We start from the raw sequence: 17,907 nt of genomic DNA, 5'->3' as shown, positions 1-17,907 counted from the left end.
AATAAAAACTTGCCATTTTGACCACTCCGATAAAAGTAAGTATACGTCAATAATTGTCGGTTGTTCTAATGTTAATGACACGGAACAGATTTGCGAGGCGCGGCAACGTCCTTTCGGAAGTACAATAAATTTGTTATACAATGTTCATGTATCGGTGAATCGAATGCAGCTTGAATTGTTTAAATGCGCTGAGTGGTCGAACATAAATTTTTGATGATCGGACTGAGGATTTTATGCATTCATGGGAAAAATGAATAATTGAAATATAATACTGTTATATGATTTAGAACCCGTTAGAATTATTAAGATAGAAAATACCTTTTTATTTAATCCGCTAGGATTTTTACTTTTGACATTTTATTTGGAAAATTAATCCTTTGCCAATGAATAAAGTTACACGGACATCATTTTCAAATAAAATTGATCAAGCGCTCGCTTAACGCTATAACTTAATTTAGGGGGCATTACACTTTCTAGGGTCGGAAATTTTAATCATTTTTATGGGACTGATGAAGTAGTGAAAAAACATTTTTTCAGTCCGTAATTTTTTTGACATATATCTTAAGTCCTCGAATAGAAGAACAAATTTTTATGTAATTTTGTAAATGAATTTTTTTGCAGCCTCGTGGAAGTCATTTTTAAAATTTTGATCTCCTAACGTGCACAATTTCGGCACACTGGAACGTCTAAACGAAAAATTATCTATAGAAAAAGTATGCCTATGGCCCCAGTATAGAATAAATAAGATTGGTCAATTTTTTCCACGGTTTTTAACGTTTTTTTTTTTTTACGGAGAAAACGGTATTTTTGAGACCACCGAGTTTGGAGCTCCACCATTTTGTGAATGTTTGCTTGAACAAAATACAAAAACATAGTCATACGTTTTCTAAGGATAATTCTTTTCATTTCAGACGTTCCAGTGTATCAAAATTTTTAAAATGACTTCCATGAGGCTGCAAAAAAAGACTATAAAAAATCATTTAGAAAATTATATAAAAATTTTTTCTTGTATTCGAAGACTTAAAATATATGTCAAGAAATTACAAAAAATGTTTATTCATTACTTTATCAGTCCCAAAAAATGATTAAAATTTCAAGAAAGTGTGACGTCCCCTTAAATCGTACGACGGACTCCTTTCGGTTCGACAAACGCGTTCCACGAAAAAAGTCGTACACTATCAAAGAGAAAAGGGTGCCCCCACCCTTTGACCTTTCAAAGACCTGTATTATTGACTTTCCGAACGTAATATTCCGCTTTTCATCTCGCGGCAAGAGCATAAAATTCCGGATAAAATGTTATGAGATTACACGTGCACAATAATTGCGGATTTTAATGAGAACTCTTGTATCAACACGTGTCCATCAACTTTGCGAAATTACCGGCCGAGATTATTGCTGAAAGTCGTCGGGAATAATGGTCGAGTTGTTCGCGGATTGATCGTGGCGCGGTTACTCGCCCAAATTTACTTTGAAAAGGCAGCCGCCGAAGTAATTTCTACACCTAATATTATATCGCGAGAGTGCAGCAAACGCACACATACACTCGCGCGGTATTGCGCGCGTGCACACATGCGCTCTCGCGAGCCCTGTGTGCTCTCTCCGCAGTAAAAACGGCCGCGTTTAACCGTTTCAACACGCTAATTAAACGAAATTACCGTTAAACTACCGAACAAAAGCGATTTTAAATACACAAGTGCTACCCCACGAAGAAGACAGATCCAAAGAACACCCCCGAGCCAACAGCCGCGCCGCCGCGTAAAGTACACGGTGCGGATCGTTTTTTCCATTTTTCGTTTTACCATCCGTTTCCTTCCTTTTATATGGGAGCCCGACGGTCTGGGAGTCGACTTTCAAATAGAACGATTAATCTCGCGGAACGTAGGTAATATACCGTGGTTACGAAGAATGAAAATATTGTAATAGCCGGACTCGAGTATAACGAGCGGGGAAACGCGCGCCCGCTGCGTTATTCACGATACGGCGCACCCGAAACGTGTTTCCGCGCGAAATTTCGGTAAAATCGCAATTCGCGAAAAATTTCCTTCCGCTCGACATCCGGCTAACTAACCCCCCTAACCTCCCCGACAATCTTAAATCGACCTCTTCGATTCTGAACAAATTATCTCGCATTCTTGCGCGACGTAACGGAAGAAAAATTGAAGACTGGTGTTTGAACATCTGTGGTGGCGTTAAAAAATTTTTTCCCGGAATGAATCTACCGTGGATTTCAAGCCTGACGCTTCCTCTTCGCTACGAGACCTTAAAAACTGATCTACGATTTTCCGGGGCAAAGGTATTACACCGAAGTTATTATATAGACACCTACAAGGTGGGGAGGCTTAAAAAGACCGAATTTGTCCCAAATTTTTGTTCTGTAAAACAGTAAAAAAATCGTAAAGTTTTAAATAATCATTGTAAAGAGGAAGCTTCCAGCTTCGAATCCATGGTAGATTCATTCTCGAGAAAAATTTATTAACGATTTGACAGACGTTTGAACATTTTCGAGAGTCTCTTCGATTTCCTATGCAGGCATTCCAAAATCCATCTCCTGTTACCTCGGGAAAAATTATCCTAGGCGGAAGTGAACGTTGCAGAACGAAAGTGGAGTTTTCAAGCTTTAAAATGAGCCCAGATTCGTTTCTGTACGATTTTTTTAACGGAAATTACAAATACTTTCTGGGTCCACTGCGCGAGATATTAACCCTTTGCACTCGGCACTATTTTCAATGTAAAATTAAATTTTCCTTCCGTCTTACAATATTTTCAATTTATTCAAACGGAACTGATCCGATTTCTACACATAGTATTTGAATGTTTAGTGATCTATTAAATACAAATATTGTAATGTAACAAATATTTTGCAATATTTTTTGTAATTTCTTTGAAATGATGCCACAACAATTTCTGGTGGTGCTTCAGAGTCACCATTCGAGTGCTAAGGGTTAACCTCTTAAGTACTGTACGCCACTATAGTGGTTTCCGTGGAAAGTATCAGTGTGAACGGTACGCCAGTATTGTGGCTTTCCGTGAAAAGCTTCAGTTTGAACGGTACGCCAGTATAGTGGTTTCCTTGGAAAGCTTCAGTTTGAACGGTACGAACCACTATAGTGGTTAACTTGGAAAGCTTCAGTCTGAACGGCACGCCACTATAGTGGTTTCCGTGGAAAGCTTCAGTTTGAACGGTACGAACCACTATAGTGGTTTCCGAGGAAGCATCAGTTTGAAGAGTACGCTACTATAGTGGTTTCCCTGGAAAGCTTCAGTTTGAACGGTACGCCACTATAATGGCTTTCCGGGGAAAGAATCAGTTTGAATCGTACGAACCACTATAGTCGTTAACTTGGAAAGCTTCAGTCTGAACGGCACGCCACTATAGTGGTTTCCGAGAAAGCATCAGTTTGAACGGTACGCCACTATAGTGGCTTTCCGTGAAAAGCATCAGTTTGAACCGTACGCCACTATAGTGGCTTTCCGTGGAAAGCTTCAGTTTGAATCGTATGAACCACTATAGTGGTTAACTTGGAAAGCTTCAGTCTGAACGGCACGCCACTATAGTGGTTTCCGTGGAAAGCTTCAGTTTGAACGGTACGCCACTATAGTGGTTTCCTTGGAAAGCTTCAGTCTGAACGGCACGCCACTATAGTGGTTTCCGAGAAAGCATCAGTTTGAACGGTACGCCACTATAGTGGCTTTCCGTGAAAAGCATCAGTTTGAACCGTACGCCACTATAGTGGCTTTCCGTGGAAAGCTTCAGTTGCCCGGTACGAACCACTATAGTGGCTTTTTTGCCATCCGCGGCCAGGTGCGCCGTCCCTGAGAGTCAGACTTGCGGACGAGCGCACCGTACTGGGAGAAAGAGTCGCGGACGATCGCGCCGTACTTGAGGTTAAGCTGGATTCATTAAAATCGAAAATTCCTCTTAATGGCGACCAGAAATTCAAGCGGATACAGCTTTAACTAGGTTTACGGGACCCGTCCAAATTCCGGTTTCTAATATTGTTAATCTAAAATTATTAAGATTCTAAGGATGCATACACGAGAAATTATTTAGCAAACATATTTCTTTGGATAAATATTATTTTAAAAATACTGCTGCAAATGTGGGTAGCAAGTTCCTCTTATTTCTGTAAAGTAATGTAGTCGGTTATAGTGCTCCGCAAACCTAGTGTTAGTCGAAGGTTGAGCATCAGCCTGAGGACGCGGGGGTTGAATTTCGCGGTGCGCCGTGTACCATTTCCGGTTTGCCAGAGGGATGCGACCCTTTGTGAAAATAGTTGAGGCGCAACCGATATGTCTCTCGCCAGCGGAACGTGGATGTACAGAGTGCACCGTGGGAATAATTTTATCCGCGGAATTTCTGCCGCTCGATTTTAATTATGATTTCCTTACCGCAGAGAATTTCTGCGAAATAGAAAGAGCCCGGGTCGGAACGAGATTGCCCGTTACGGGAATACAGCTCCCTCCATTCGTCGTTATCGCTCATCGTTTTCCCCGGGAACGAACGGGACGGACGGACGGACGACGTCGGTTCGCTTATTTTTCTCAAGAATTTCGTCACGTTTTATTTATATCCGGGCGAGAGGGGGGGGGGGGGGGGGAGGGTGTGGCTGAACTACCTACGCCCGAAGAATCCGCGAATCCTTTATTACGAGCCGTTTCGTCCGCCACCTCCATCAGCTCGCACAGGAAGCCTGTTGTGCCCGCGTACGGGAATTGGCTACGACGTAAAATTTGGGAATCACTTTCGAAACGAATGGCCGTTTGTTGTTATCGCTCATCGTTGCGCCCGCGGTTCTGCCCCATCTGGCTCTGTCTGCGCGCACAAATCCAACGGAATAATAGAAGAGGAAGGAGAGAGAGACTGCGGTATATTCGAAACTCCCGTAAAAACTTTCGAGAATTTTTCTCGCGAACGAATCCACCGTGGGATTCGAAGATAGAACATTCCACTTTACAACGAGATCTTAAAAATTGATCTACGATTTTCTTTCGGCGATTTATCAAGCTTTCAACGGAAGGCGTGCGGGCTACTTTGCGATAGGCGCGCTGCGAATCTATTTACGGCTGACCTTTTCTCTCATTTTTGTTACGTCAAACGGAAGAAAAGAAAATCGTACAACGTGTGCTTCAAGGTGTCTCCGATACGTAGATTCGCTCAGAAATAAAATTTTTTGATACAGACGATTGAGTTTCGCCGGCGACATCTTACAGAATAATCTAGTGAAAATGAATCTGCGAAAGTAGAGGTGGGCTCCGTCAACTGCAATAATTTTTCTGTATATGTCGCCACGGTCTGGGCGATAAACGTCGCGCAGTTATCACCATTACCGTGGGCCAAGAAGCTCGAGAGACCTCGTCCTACACACCTCGAGGAGTGTGAGGTCGCGTGGATCAAAGAATACAGTAATTTCTCTATATATGTCGCCGGGGCCTTCATAATAAACGTCGCGGAGTTATCCCCACTAATAATGCGGGTTATACCCCCTGCGGGGGGCCAAGAAGCTCGGGAGACCTCGGTCCTACACTCTTCGAGGAATATAAAGTCGTGTGGATCAAAGAATACAGTAATTTCTCTATATATGTCGCCAAGGCCTGGATAATAAACGTCGCAGAGCTATCCCCACTAATAATGCGGGGTATACCCCCTGCGGGGAGCCAAGTAGATCGGGAGACCTCGGTCCTACACTCTTCGAGGAATATAAAGTCGTGTGGATCAAAAAATGGTACAGTGATTTCTCTATATATGTCGCCAGGGCCTTCATAATAAACGTCGCGGAGTTATCCCCACTAATAATGCGGGGTATACCCCCTGCGGGGAGCGAAGAAGCTCGGGAGACCTCGGTCCTACACTCTTTGAGGAATATAAAGTCCTGTGGATCAAAAATTGGTACAGTGATTTCTCAATATATGTCGCCAAGGCCTGGATAATAAACGTCGCGGAGTTACCTTCAATAACGCGGGGTATACCTCATGAAGGGAGCCAAGAAGCTCGAGAGACCTCGGTCCTACACTCTTTGAGGAATATAAAGTCCTGTGGATCAAAAATTGGTACAGTGATTTCTCTATATATGTCGCCAAGGCCTGGATAACAAACGTCGCGGAGTTACCTTCACTAACGCGGGGTATACCTCATGAAGGGAGCCAAGAAGCTCGAGAGACCTCGGTCCTACACTCTTTGAGGAATATAAAGTCCTGTGGATCAAAAATTGGTACAGTGATTTCTCTATATATGTCGCCAAGGCCTGGATAACAAACGTCGCGGAGTTACCTTCACTAACGCGGGGTATACCTCATGAAGGGAGCCAAGAAGCTCGAGAGACCTCGGTCCTACATTCCACGAGAAGTGTAAGGTCGCGTGGATCAAAGAATAGGACAGTGATTTCACTATATATGTCGCCAAGGCTTCGATGATAAACGTCCGGGAGTTATCCCCACTAACGCGGGGTATACCTCGTGAGGGGGGCCCAAGAAGCTCGAGAGACCTCAGTCCTACGCTCTTGGAGGAATATAAAATCGTGTGGATCGAAAAATAGTACAGTGATTTCTCTATATATGTCGCCAAGGCCTGCATGATAAACGTCCCGGAGTTATCCCCACTAACGCGGGGTATACCTCGTAAAGGGGACCAAGAAGCTCGAGAGACCTCGGTCCTACATTCCTCGAGGAGTGTAAGGTCGCGTGGATCAAAGAATGCTATTGTGATTTCTCTATATATGTCGCCAAGGTCTGGATGATAAACGCCGCGTAGTTATGATAAACGTCGCGGAGTTATGATGATAAACGTCGCGCGAGACCGTGTAACCATAACACGGCTCGGGTACGTCTCCTGGACGATACACGACGCTGTCAAGACCCGTTGACATATATCGAGAATTCACTGTATAGAATACTTCCACCGCAGCTTTCGCGGGCTCGAGGATCGACGGGGGGGGGGGGGGGAAGGAGGTCATCCTGGACCGTTGCGTGGGCCGCGTGCGTGTGGATCGCGAGTTTTCTCATCAAAGGCGAACTAATTACGCAGGTATCCTGGGCTCCAGAATTGCTGGCCACCCTCCCCCCCTCCCCCTCCCCGCCGCCCCGTTGCGTCCCGCCTGTTCCCGGTTACGAATTTCTCCCGGTTCACGATGAAATTTCTGGCTGCGATAGAGAGAAGAGGGCCCCTCACCAGCGGCGTGGCGAGGGACGAAGGGGTGCGGGAGAGGGTTGGTGCGAACAAGGGGGTTGAGAGAATCGGGTAGAGCATGCCGGGATGGGGAGTCCGGTTAACGGAGAAGCTGCCGGGTGGTGGAAGGATGTGCAACGGGTGGAAATACAGACGGAACGAACGGACGTTGCTTCGGGGCTAAACAGTGGCGATGGGGGAGGACGGGGGAGGATTCCGCGGGGGTGGATCGCAGGGGGAGGGGAGAAGGTTGAGGAGAAGGGGCAACGGGTGCCGAGAGCTTCGTTAAATAATTAATCGATCCGTACCCCCGGCCTTCGCTGTCGAGGATTCCTTTCCATTCTCTGGCAGTTCGCACAAACGTTGCGCTTTCTGAGGTTTCTCTCGTACCCCTGCACCTCTCTCTCTCTCTCTCTCTCTCTCTCTCTCTCTCTCTCTCTCTCTCTTTCGGCGACGTCAACGGAAAGGTTCAAAGGTGAAATCGCGCGATGCTGGACCCGGGAATGGCAGGGGGAAACTGCGACACGATTCGACCATCCTTCCGACAACGTTTCACCGGGTTCTTTGCCGAACCGGAGCTATTCTACGAGTTTTCAAATCGTCCTCGAGCTGCGTGGATCAGTCATTTATGCATGCAATCAAATAGGCTCCTGGGATTTCTTTGGATATTTTAGCGGACCTTGCTAGGTCCTGCCGAGTCAGGGGTGTTCGGTTAGGAGTCTGTGGTTTCGCAAGGTTTCTTACGGAAAGGAGCTACAGTGATTTCTCTATATATGTCGTCAAAGCCTCGATGATAAACGTCGCTATATACCCCACGAGGGGCCAAGGAGCTTCGCTGTCCTTTTCTACCGTCGGCAATGAATCCAAGAATAGTATCTTCTAGCCGATATACAGTGATTTCTCTATATATGTCGTCAAAGCCTCGATGATAAACGTCGCTATATACCCCACGAGGGGCCAAGGAGCTTCTTGTCCTTTTCTACGTTCGGCAATGAATCCAAGAATAGTATCTTCTAGCCGATATACAGTGATTTCTCTATATATGTCGTCAAAGCCTCGATGATAAACGTCGCTATATACCCCACGAGGGGCCAAGGAGCTTCTTGTCCTTTTCTACGTTCGGCAATGAATCCAAGAATAGTATCTTCTAGCCGATATACAGTGATTTCTCTATATATGTCGTCAAATCCTCGATGATAAACGTCGCTATATACCCCACGAGGGGCCAAGGAGGTTCGCTGTCCTTTTCTACGTTCGGCAATGAATCCAAGAATAGTATCTTCTAGCCGATATACAGTGATTTCTCTATATATGTCGTCAAATCCTCGATGATAAACGTCGCTATATACCCCACGAGGGGCCAAGGAGGTTCGCTGTCCTTTTCTACGTTCGGCAATGAATCCAAGAATAGTATCTTCTAGCCGATATACAGTGACTTCTCTATATATGTCGCCAAGGCCTGGACGATAAACGTCGCGGAAGTATCCCCACTACCGCGGGGTATACCCCGTGAAGGACACCGAGGAGTGTCAACATAACACGACTCGGGTATCTCCCCTGGACGATATATGACGCTAGCAAGATCCGCGTTGTTGACATATATCGAGAGTTCACTATAGATTTTACGCAAAATAAAAATTGTCTCGATTGATTGTAAGGCACAGGGGCCAAATGACTTTCTCCCTTTAAAAATAGTATTCAGATGAAACTTGACATCAAAATCCTTACATTTTAATTTCGTTGCTGTTTGAAATTACATTTTAATCATTTTTTTTCCATGGAAATTGATTTTTTGCGTCAAATTGGACTCTATGAGTTTTGAGATGGTCCGGAACGATTGCTATTGGCTGCACTACGTAAAACAATTTTACGTAGAACAGCTGACGATACATTTTGCATGAAAATAAAGGGAAAGACATGGTACGCGCTAACATATTTCGCTATTTCCAACGATCACAGTTTAAAGAAGAAAAGAACGTCGGGTGAAACACCGTGTACCGTTTCACGACCATTGTTTCACAATTTTTGTTGTTTCAGTTACTTCAAACTACGCAGCAACTCGCGTGTTTGCATTTCTTTCGCTAAAAAATCTGAGTTAGTCTAACAAACACCGTTACTAAATAGAATCTTTCATTCTCGCTGTGTCCCACGCGTTCCCGGAACGTTAGAATTAAGTGAACGTTTTATAGTAAGCACATTAAAATATATAAACAAATTAATTGGAATATAGATTCGTTTCCTCGTATCGGTACTTTTACCACTTGCAATGAATTTTTCTTACGAATTCCTAACGAATTTACTTTGCCCTAATTCTTTATCATCCTTCATCAATTTGCTTGTGTTCACTGTAATATTCTTAACAGAAATCTCTCTATTTGGCAAACTGATCTTTCAGCATTTTTAATAAGAAAACGAACGGAACTAATTAATCCGGAACTGTGCATATATTTTTGTTATACTTTCATCATGCTACCGAAATTTTTCCATTTACTTAAAAATACAGTTTCTGCCGTCCGTGAACTAACTAATGCCTGAACTGCTTTAAATATTTATTTACGGTCTCCGACAATGGCACACCTACTAGAAGAAGTACGATCAATGGACTCCATGATTTTATTTAACATTTTCATTTCAAATTTTAACTTTATTATAATTTAATTATTAAATAATTATAATTGTGAATAGTTATAATTTTAATTGATCTTAATTTTATTTAATTTTTCAGTAAAATTTTAACTTCTATGTCTTAGAATCGATTCAGACTATTTTTACTCCACATAACAATTCGCTGTTTAAACAACGATCAACTTTCGGAGCAAGAAGAAAATATTTCACGATTTCGAGATCTGTCTGGCTCGACTGAAATGGATTAAAGACGTCGGTTTAAAGTAAAAGAAAAAGAGGCGATAATCTGTTAAAATAAAGGGACCACTTAGCTCGAGGAGGGTGGGGGGTGGGGGTGGGGGGTGAGAAACGTCTTCAGACCGTCCTCCGAATCTTTCTATTTCGTTCTCGTGTTCGTGTTGCTTTTCCTACAAAATTGGATCCACCCTTTACAAACTCTTCGCCAGATTATCGTCGTCCGTCGGTTCTCCTTCATTTCACCGGCGCGATTATTTCCCTGGATTTTCCACGTTCCCTCTGTTGTCCCGCGCTTTTCCGTTTCCACCCCCACCCGCCGCCCCCAGACGAAACAAACTTGCTCGTACGCTCGAAGAATTTCCTCGCGAACGGCTCTCTCCTCTCGATCTTTCGAGTCTCGTTTCCGAGGAGACGTCTTTTAGCGGAGTCAGCTTCGAATTTTAGCCCGGCGAACCTGCCACGCAGCGTCGATCTGCTCGCGCCGCGCCGCGCCGCCGCCGTTCCCTCTGGGTGCATTCTCCTCGCAAAAAGCACCCGGAAAAACTCCCGAAATTCATTCGAATGTTAACACTGCGCGCCGCCCGTGCCGGCTGTTGCACATCGCTATTCGTTGCATAATTCCCCCCGACCGTATCTTCGCGATTTCAACGAAAAATCGGACTCCACCATTTTGACGGTTCAGAATCGACCATTTTGCGATTCTATCGTGAGATATTATGTCGCAGGTCTTCCATTTTCAAAATCGGAACTGAAACGTCACTTGCACCATAGCGAAATTGCTGTTTATTGATCGTTTGCTGCTGGCGTCGATAGTAACAATTGCTAAAACTTGCTTATTCTTCATAATTTTTCATACGAATCTATCAGCAACACGTGCGCGACGTTCAGCCGATTAAAATGATACCCAACACGACCCTATTCGCGTCACATTTGCTCGTTTAATCCACGATTCTTTGGAACCTCGCTTATCCGAACCGACCGGTGGATGATTTCTACAGTGTTTTTACACGGGCAAATGTGCCGCGAACTACGTCGTGTTTGGGCTAGTTTTAATCGGAAAAACATCGCGAACACGCCCCTAACGATTTCATAAACCAAAAATCAAAAACGACAAAGTTCGACAAACAAATCACAAGACGACTAGAGTGAGTGGCAAAGAAAAACGGTGGATCGTTCGGGCGATCGATTCGCCTGTTATTACACGGAATCGCGTTAATTTAGTTCCGGTGTTTGGGGGGGGGGGGGGAGGGGTCAGAGGGTCGGCCTGATACTTTCGCCATTGGGGGCGCAGCGAATCATTGATAATTATTTGGTATTCGCCTGGCTGCCGAATAATTACACCTGTTTGTTCGTGGCATTTAATACAGCAAGTATTATTTGATTTCGCGTCTCTACTTACTCGCGCGTGTTTTATGAAATTTGGTAGGCGAAGCGCGACGATATTGCCGAGCCCGGGCGAGAGAGCCCGAGAGCGCGGTGCAGAAGAGGATAACAACGAAAGGATAAATCGAACGCGAATGGGATGGCGGGCGGCCGAAAAACCGTGCATCGTTCCCTGCGTACGAATCAAAACAGCTTGTCGTATGTTGCATACCTGCCGCGCGCGATTGGCTTAACGCATTCACCGCGATCGACACCCCCAATATTCCAGCCGCCCGCTCGCAACCGTTGTCCTCCGTTTTTTGTCTAACATTTTACAGGAAATTTAGGCGACATAGAATTCCCGGTAGCGTGGAACATCGATGGGATCTCGATAAACAAGTCGGGACGTATCGATTTCCCTGTCTACTCGATATATGTCCAAAACGCGGGTCTGGCCAGGGACATATATCGGCCAGAAGATATTGTTCGTTTGTACACGGCCGAACGTAGAAAAGGACAGCGAAGTGGTCTGTGTCAGTGGGGATAACTCTGCGACACTGATCGTTTCAATGTTCGTGACATATATCGAGTAAATTTGACAGAACTTTTTTTGTCATCGATTAGTATTTTATGGGACTGTTGCTGACACGTTCGTGGCGTTTTTCTGATTGAAACGACACCCAGCACGATACAATTCGGAGCACAGGCGTGTCTGTGATCCACGATTTAGGGGAACCTCTGCTATCCGAACGGAGAATCTAGGAACTCTTCATTGTTCGAGTGTTTATTCGCCGAATAAAAGATCCATGTAAAAATCGAACACAGACGCGTTTCAATCTTCATCTCGGCCAGGTTGATCGTGCCCGAGACTAGCCGTGGTTCGCTGTTAATCAACTATCGGCGATTTACGAATCCGCGGGGCCATGGTATTTTCATCGGGGATCCTAATTATCATGATATTCGATGGAGGAACAACATCGTCTGCTGGCATGCAACTCGTTCCACGTGGCCGCTCGAAAAATTGGGCAATTTACGAATCATCGTACTCCGCCCGGCAACCCAATTTCAGCCGGGTAATTAAACGATCGTTAATTAACAAAGGAAACGCGGAACGGCAGCCGGCTTACGTTGGGAATACTTCGGAAAACGGGAATGAAACGCGTGTTTTTGACTAATTTCGGGACGCCGCGCTGGTAGAACGATCCTTCTCTCTTTCGTTCTCTCTCCTCCCCTCTCCCCTCTCTCTCTCTCTCGTTTTTTCCCCGAGGTGTATCGATCGCCTGTCATATGGCGCGCAAACAGTAACGAAACGTGGGATAATTGAATTTTGAATTCGAGATGGTCCCTTGAATTGCCGTGGCAAACTCTCGCGCGGAATTTGTTCTTCAACAAAAATATTCTAATGCAAAAACGAACCTTTTCGATATTTAAATTTTTCTGCCGTCGTATAATGCAACATTATCGACCACTTGAACTTTCCCCAAAAATTAATTGCTCCGTCTGATCGCGTCACGGAAAAATATCTACCGAATACAGAGTCTACTCGATAATTGTCCAAAACACGGGTCTGGCCAGGGGCAATTATCGGCTAGAAGATACTACTCTTTAGAACATAGAAAAGGACAGCGAAGGTCGCTGAGTAAACATAATTCAGATCGGGTGTTTCGTTGCGAGACCACTACTAATAACAAAACTTCTTTATTTTTTATTATGTTTTTATGAGACTTCTATCAATATATTTTTAGAATTTTTCTGATCAAAAGGATACCAAACACGATACAATCCTCCATTCAAAAATGCCATATGTTGGTGAAAGTCCCACAAAAAAATAATGAAAAGTAAAAAAATTCTGTTATTGTTATTGTTATTAGTATTATGTTTGCAGTCCTGGACCCCGAGCTTTGGGGCCCTTCACACTATGCTCTGCAGTGGAGGGAATAGTTGTAGGACAATTATAGACATTTGGGACAGTTATCGAGTAGAGACTCGACATCTTGCGAGATCTGGACACTGATGGCGCAGAAATGAAATTCGCGATGATCATGGTAGCGTAGGAGTGTAGAGAGTGGGAGAATCGTTTCCCGCATTTCCAGTAAATTATCGTGGCACGATCGTGATCGGCTTCGAGAAATATTTCGAGAACCGGGTTGGAGTTGCGCGGCATTCCTAATATTTTCGGTATATTAATGGCAGGCGAGCGCACACATTCATTTAGTTTGCCTCGGAATTTCCGAGCTCTGGTGTATTGTTTGCAAGCATTGTCGTGTACGTGTTACTTCAGTAGGAAAGGTGGATACGATCCCGCGTTCATCCCATTTGATACCGGTGCGTCCGTGATGCGGAAGCTAATTAACGGCTCATCGACCAACCCGAACTTCATGCGTCTAAACGCAGTGGATTAATTCGTATATGGACAGCTCCCTCGGACCCCCGCACGCAGACTTACAAATTATGATGAATCGCCGACGACTGGCTGCGACACGACGAATTCTCAAACTTTATTATAATGATTATCTTTTCCCGATTCCCAATCCCCTTTCACCTTCCCCCAAATTGACATTGTCCTTACCGACCGTTTTCTCCCTCTATTATTAAACAATCTCAACTTCCTTAATAAAATTATTTTGCAATCTGATATTTTTTACGGAAACAAACCTTCGATACGCATTGTCTGTTTACACTTGTTAACGTTTTCGGAGAGCTTTATTTCCGAGGAGACACCATATTTATTTCGAAGAGACTCCATGTACTCCCACGTCTGTGTTTTTAATCATTTCGTTACGAAACATTTACCAGCACATTCCTGGCATTTTTCCGATTAGAACGAGTCCAAGCACGACACAATTCGGACCCAGGTAACCGTTCTACCATACGAAAACTCGTGCTCTACAGAGCAGTTCGGATAATCGAGGTTCTACTAAATCGTGGATTACTCGGGTGAATGCGATCCGAACCGTATCGTGTTTGGTATCGTTCTACGCGGAAAAATGTCGGAAATACGTTGCCAAAAGATTCGTAAAGGAATAATTACAATCATAGGCGTAGGATTGAAAAATTCTCGATAAATTGATCGGGAGCGACAGCAATTTCGTTCGTAATTCGACAAATTTTTAGAAATTCATGAAGAATTTGGTCGGGGTATTTCGCTATTAGATAATTGTTAATAGCGTTGGATATTTCCATTCGGATAGCCACTGTATGTTGATTATGTAAAGGAAGAATTGATTTTACAAATAGTATTTCTCGATCGGCCATCGATTTTACCGGACCACGGCCGCGGATACAATTAGCAGACAATTTTCAGCGGGCTCTACGATAAATCAATTGTCATCGGCGGTAGCATCTCGGATGCCCGATGCATCGACGGTGTGTGTGTGCGGCCGATCGAGAAAGTAGAAAGTTGAAGAGACAATCGTGCCAACGGAAAGTTTCGAAGTGTAAACAATCCTCTCGGATCTGCTGCCTTAAACCCATCCGGAATGCCTGTGTACCAAACTGGAACAATACCGTCTACACGAGAGGTCTATTGAACACCGTTCATCCCACTGATCTTCACCGATAGACCTAGATCGAGGCCACTCCGCGTTAAAGCCACGCACGAATAGCGCCGGTTCAGCATGATCGAACAACGCCTTTCATTATGTTGTCGCGCGCGAAATCATTTCGGCTGCTTTCTACAACAATTCTCCTCGATAAATCGGCCAAAAAACGAAAAAAAAAAAAAGAAAAAAAATCGTAGATCAATTTTTAAGGCCTCGTTCTAAAGGGGAAGCTTCAATCTATAAACCCCTGGTGGAATCATTCACGAGCAAAAATTTTGAAAATTTTTCACGGGCGTTCCGATACGCAGCATTTTCGAGTCTTCGGTTTCCCTCGCAGGACAAAAATCGCCCTTGGTTGCAGGGGCGACTCTTAGATAAATAAATGGGGGTGCTGCTGCAGAAAATTTCAGCTTCTTCAAAATAAAGATTTTTGTATATTTCTATTATATTAAATATTATCGCTAATATGAAGTGGAAATAGGGGGCGCTGCAGTTCCAAAATATCCTATCCAAAAATGGACGATGCAGCGAGAAGGTGGGGAGCTTCAGGTTTCGAGACGAGTCCAGACTCATTGCGGTATTATTTTTTTTTTTAAACTGAATTATCGGAGGTTTTTTGCGTCTCGATTTTCGAAATCGAGTTTCCTCGGGGAAACGAAGGCGCGACTTGACCCAGTCTGGATCGGGCAGGAAAGTTGGCCCTCTTTCGTTGCACGACGAGGCCTGGCGAGAAAAGTTTCACGGCGCGAAAGAGCAAGAGGGAGCCGGAAAAGGGGCTCCGAAGTTCTGCGGGCCGCGTCGCCCGGCGATTACGCGAACCGCAGGATCGTGGCTGTTGCGTTATTCACGGCAGATTCGTACGCACGAATGGTGCCGGCCCCGGCGCACTTTATCGAAGCTAACAGGTTCGGAAGTCTGCAGCTAATTAATTTCAGCTTTGCACACCGTTGTCGTTAAACATTTCCTCTGTCGGACAGGCCCCGTGATCGCGTTGCCCGCCCGGTGAAATATTCAAAATTTCGAAATCGTTAGGGTTAACCGGAAACGCGAAGCAGCCTGTAATCGCTCGCCGTTGGAATATACCCTATTTACGGAAACGCCGGAGCAACGTTATCATCGTACTGCGGACGTTTATTCGCACTGAATCTACCGACACTTCTTGCATACCTATTTCCACCGTGCGAGGTCAAAATGACCGGTCCTTAACCTCTTGAGCTCTGTACGCCACTATAGTGGGCTTCCGTGGAAAGCGTCAGTTTGAACGGTACGAACCACTATAGTGGCTTTTTTGCCGTCCGCGGCCAGGCGCGCCGTCCCTGGGAGACAGACTTACGGACGGTCGCGCCGTACTTGGGAGACAGAGTTGCGGACAAACGGGCCGTGCTTAAGAGGTTAGAAAAAGTTATTGTTAATATAATTAAACGTAGATAATAGCCAATTTCAATTAATAGTCAATATCAAGTGATAGTCAATTTGTTGCTGAATGAGTGAGTAGATGAACAATTTCCGTAACATGACGATACAAATTTATTTCTATATAATTTCAATTATAGAAAAAATACGTATTATTATACTTAAATTATATAAAATTGTACTTGTGTCGTCCACCTTTGGATGTATTTGACATGGAACGGTATTATCAACCAGACAATGCGTAACTCGATAGTAGAGTCGTCACATTGAGAATAGCCTTTCTTTTATACAGATTGTTTACGTTTAGAAGAGTAAATAGCATATTATCACTGACCTAATGTCACTTACATAATTGATCGGCCACGGTAGGCAAGAGAGGTTACATATGTCTCTTGGAAAAAAAAGTAAAACGAGAAATAAACACTGAAAAAATACATTGTATACAGTGATTTCTCCGTATATGTCGCCAAGGCCTGTACGATAAACGTCGCGCAATCATCCCCACTAGCATCCTATTACTAGCTTCACATTACTAGCCACTAGTAAACGTAACACGGGTATGTCACCTGGACCACGGAAGACGCTGGAAAGACCTGTGTTGTTGACAAATATCGAGAATTCGAATAACGAATGACATATATCGAGAAATGTGAAAAGGTCAATTTGCCCGGCTGCACAGTGGGCCAAAAGCGCCAAAACGTGGCCAAAATAGGAAAGAGTACTTCAATTTAGTTCAAAATTGATACTCATAGGTTTCTCGGGTCGCTGATTATAAATCTGATGTCAAAATTACAGAAAACAATATGGCGGATTCAATATGGCGGATGCGTAACCAAAAAAATTATTGGACTTTCTTGAATATTAGTATTCCCATATTTTTCGAGCCGGCGAATATGAATCTGATGTCAAAATTACAAAAAACAAAATGGCGGATTCAATATGGCGGATGCGTAACCAAAAAAATGATTGGACTTTCTTGAAAATTAGTATTCCCATATTTTTCAGGCCGGCGAATATGAATCTGATGTCAAAATTACAAAAAATACAATTTTTTTTAAACAATAAAAAAATTATTGTTAAAAAAGAAATTGTTGTATCAGAAAACTCTATAAGTGGAACCATACAATGCTTATTTAACAAATTTTATTATAACTTCTAAGTTTCTCGAGAAAACATGCTTGTAACTAGTACCATGACTACCTCTGCGTCACAAAAATGGTTCGCATTACGAAAGGGGCAGTTTTGGGCAGCTACTTTTTCAAAATAATGTTAAACAATAGTGTCTACTACAAGACTCGACAAGAATCTCCGTGGAATATTGTGGAATATACAACTTTTAGTATACATTTGTAAAATCTGTGCACTAAGTATTACCGTTCACTTCACACATTCCAAACATCAATTAATATAAATCCAATGTTATCATTACGTATAGTATTTACTTCCAGGAACAGCATCCATCGTACACGCACAAAAATAAATTCAATTTCCGTAAAATTGTAAGCTCGACACCTCCTTTTACACAACGTAGTTCACTGCACGAAAACTGCGAGACGACTGTATGGG

General features: G+C 43.8%; 2 protein-coding genes across 2 annotated transcripts in view; one reads left to right on the top strand and one right to left on the bottom strand.

Moving 5' to 3' along the window:
- The window catches only part of Qin (tudor domain-containing protein qin), a 416,046-nt gene that overhangs the window by 120,638 nt on the left and 277,501 nt on the right, over positions 1-17,907 (bottom strand). The window lies entirely within an intron of this gene.
- Positions 1-17,907, top strand: part of LOC143361124 (uncharacterized) — a 145,897-nt gene that overhangs the window by 105,632 nt on the left and 22,358 nt on the right. The gene's annotated exons all lie outside the window — the stretch shown is intronic.

The sequence above is a fragment of the Halictus rubicundus genome, chromosome 14, assembly GCF_050948215.1.
Source record: "Halictus rubicundus isolate RS-2024b chromosome 14, iyHalRubi1_principal, whole genome shotgun sequence".
Lineage (NCBI taxonomy): Eukaryota > Metazoa > Arthropoda > Insecta > Hymenoptera > Halictidae > Halictus > Halictus rubicundus.
Note: the sequence above shows the minus strand (reverse complement) of the source record. Positions and strands in the feature narration are given on the sequence as shown.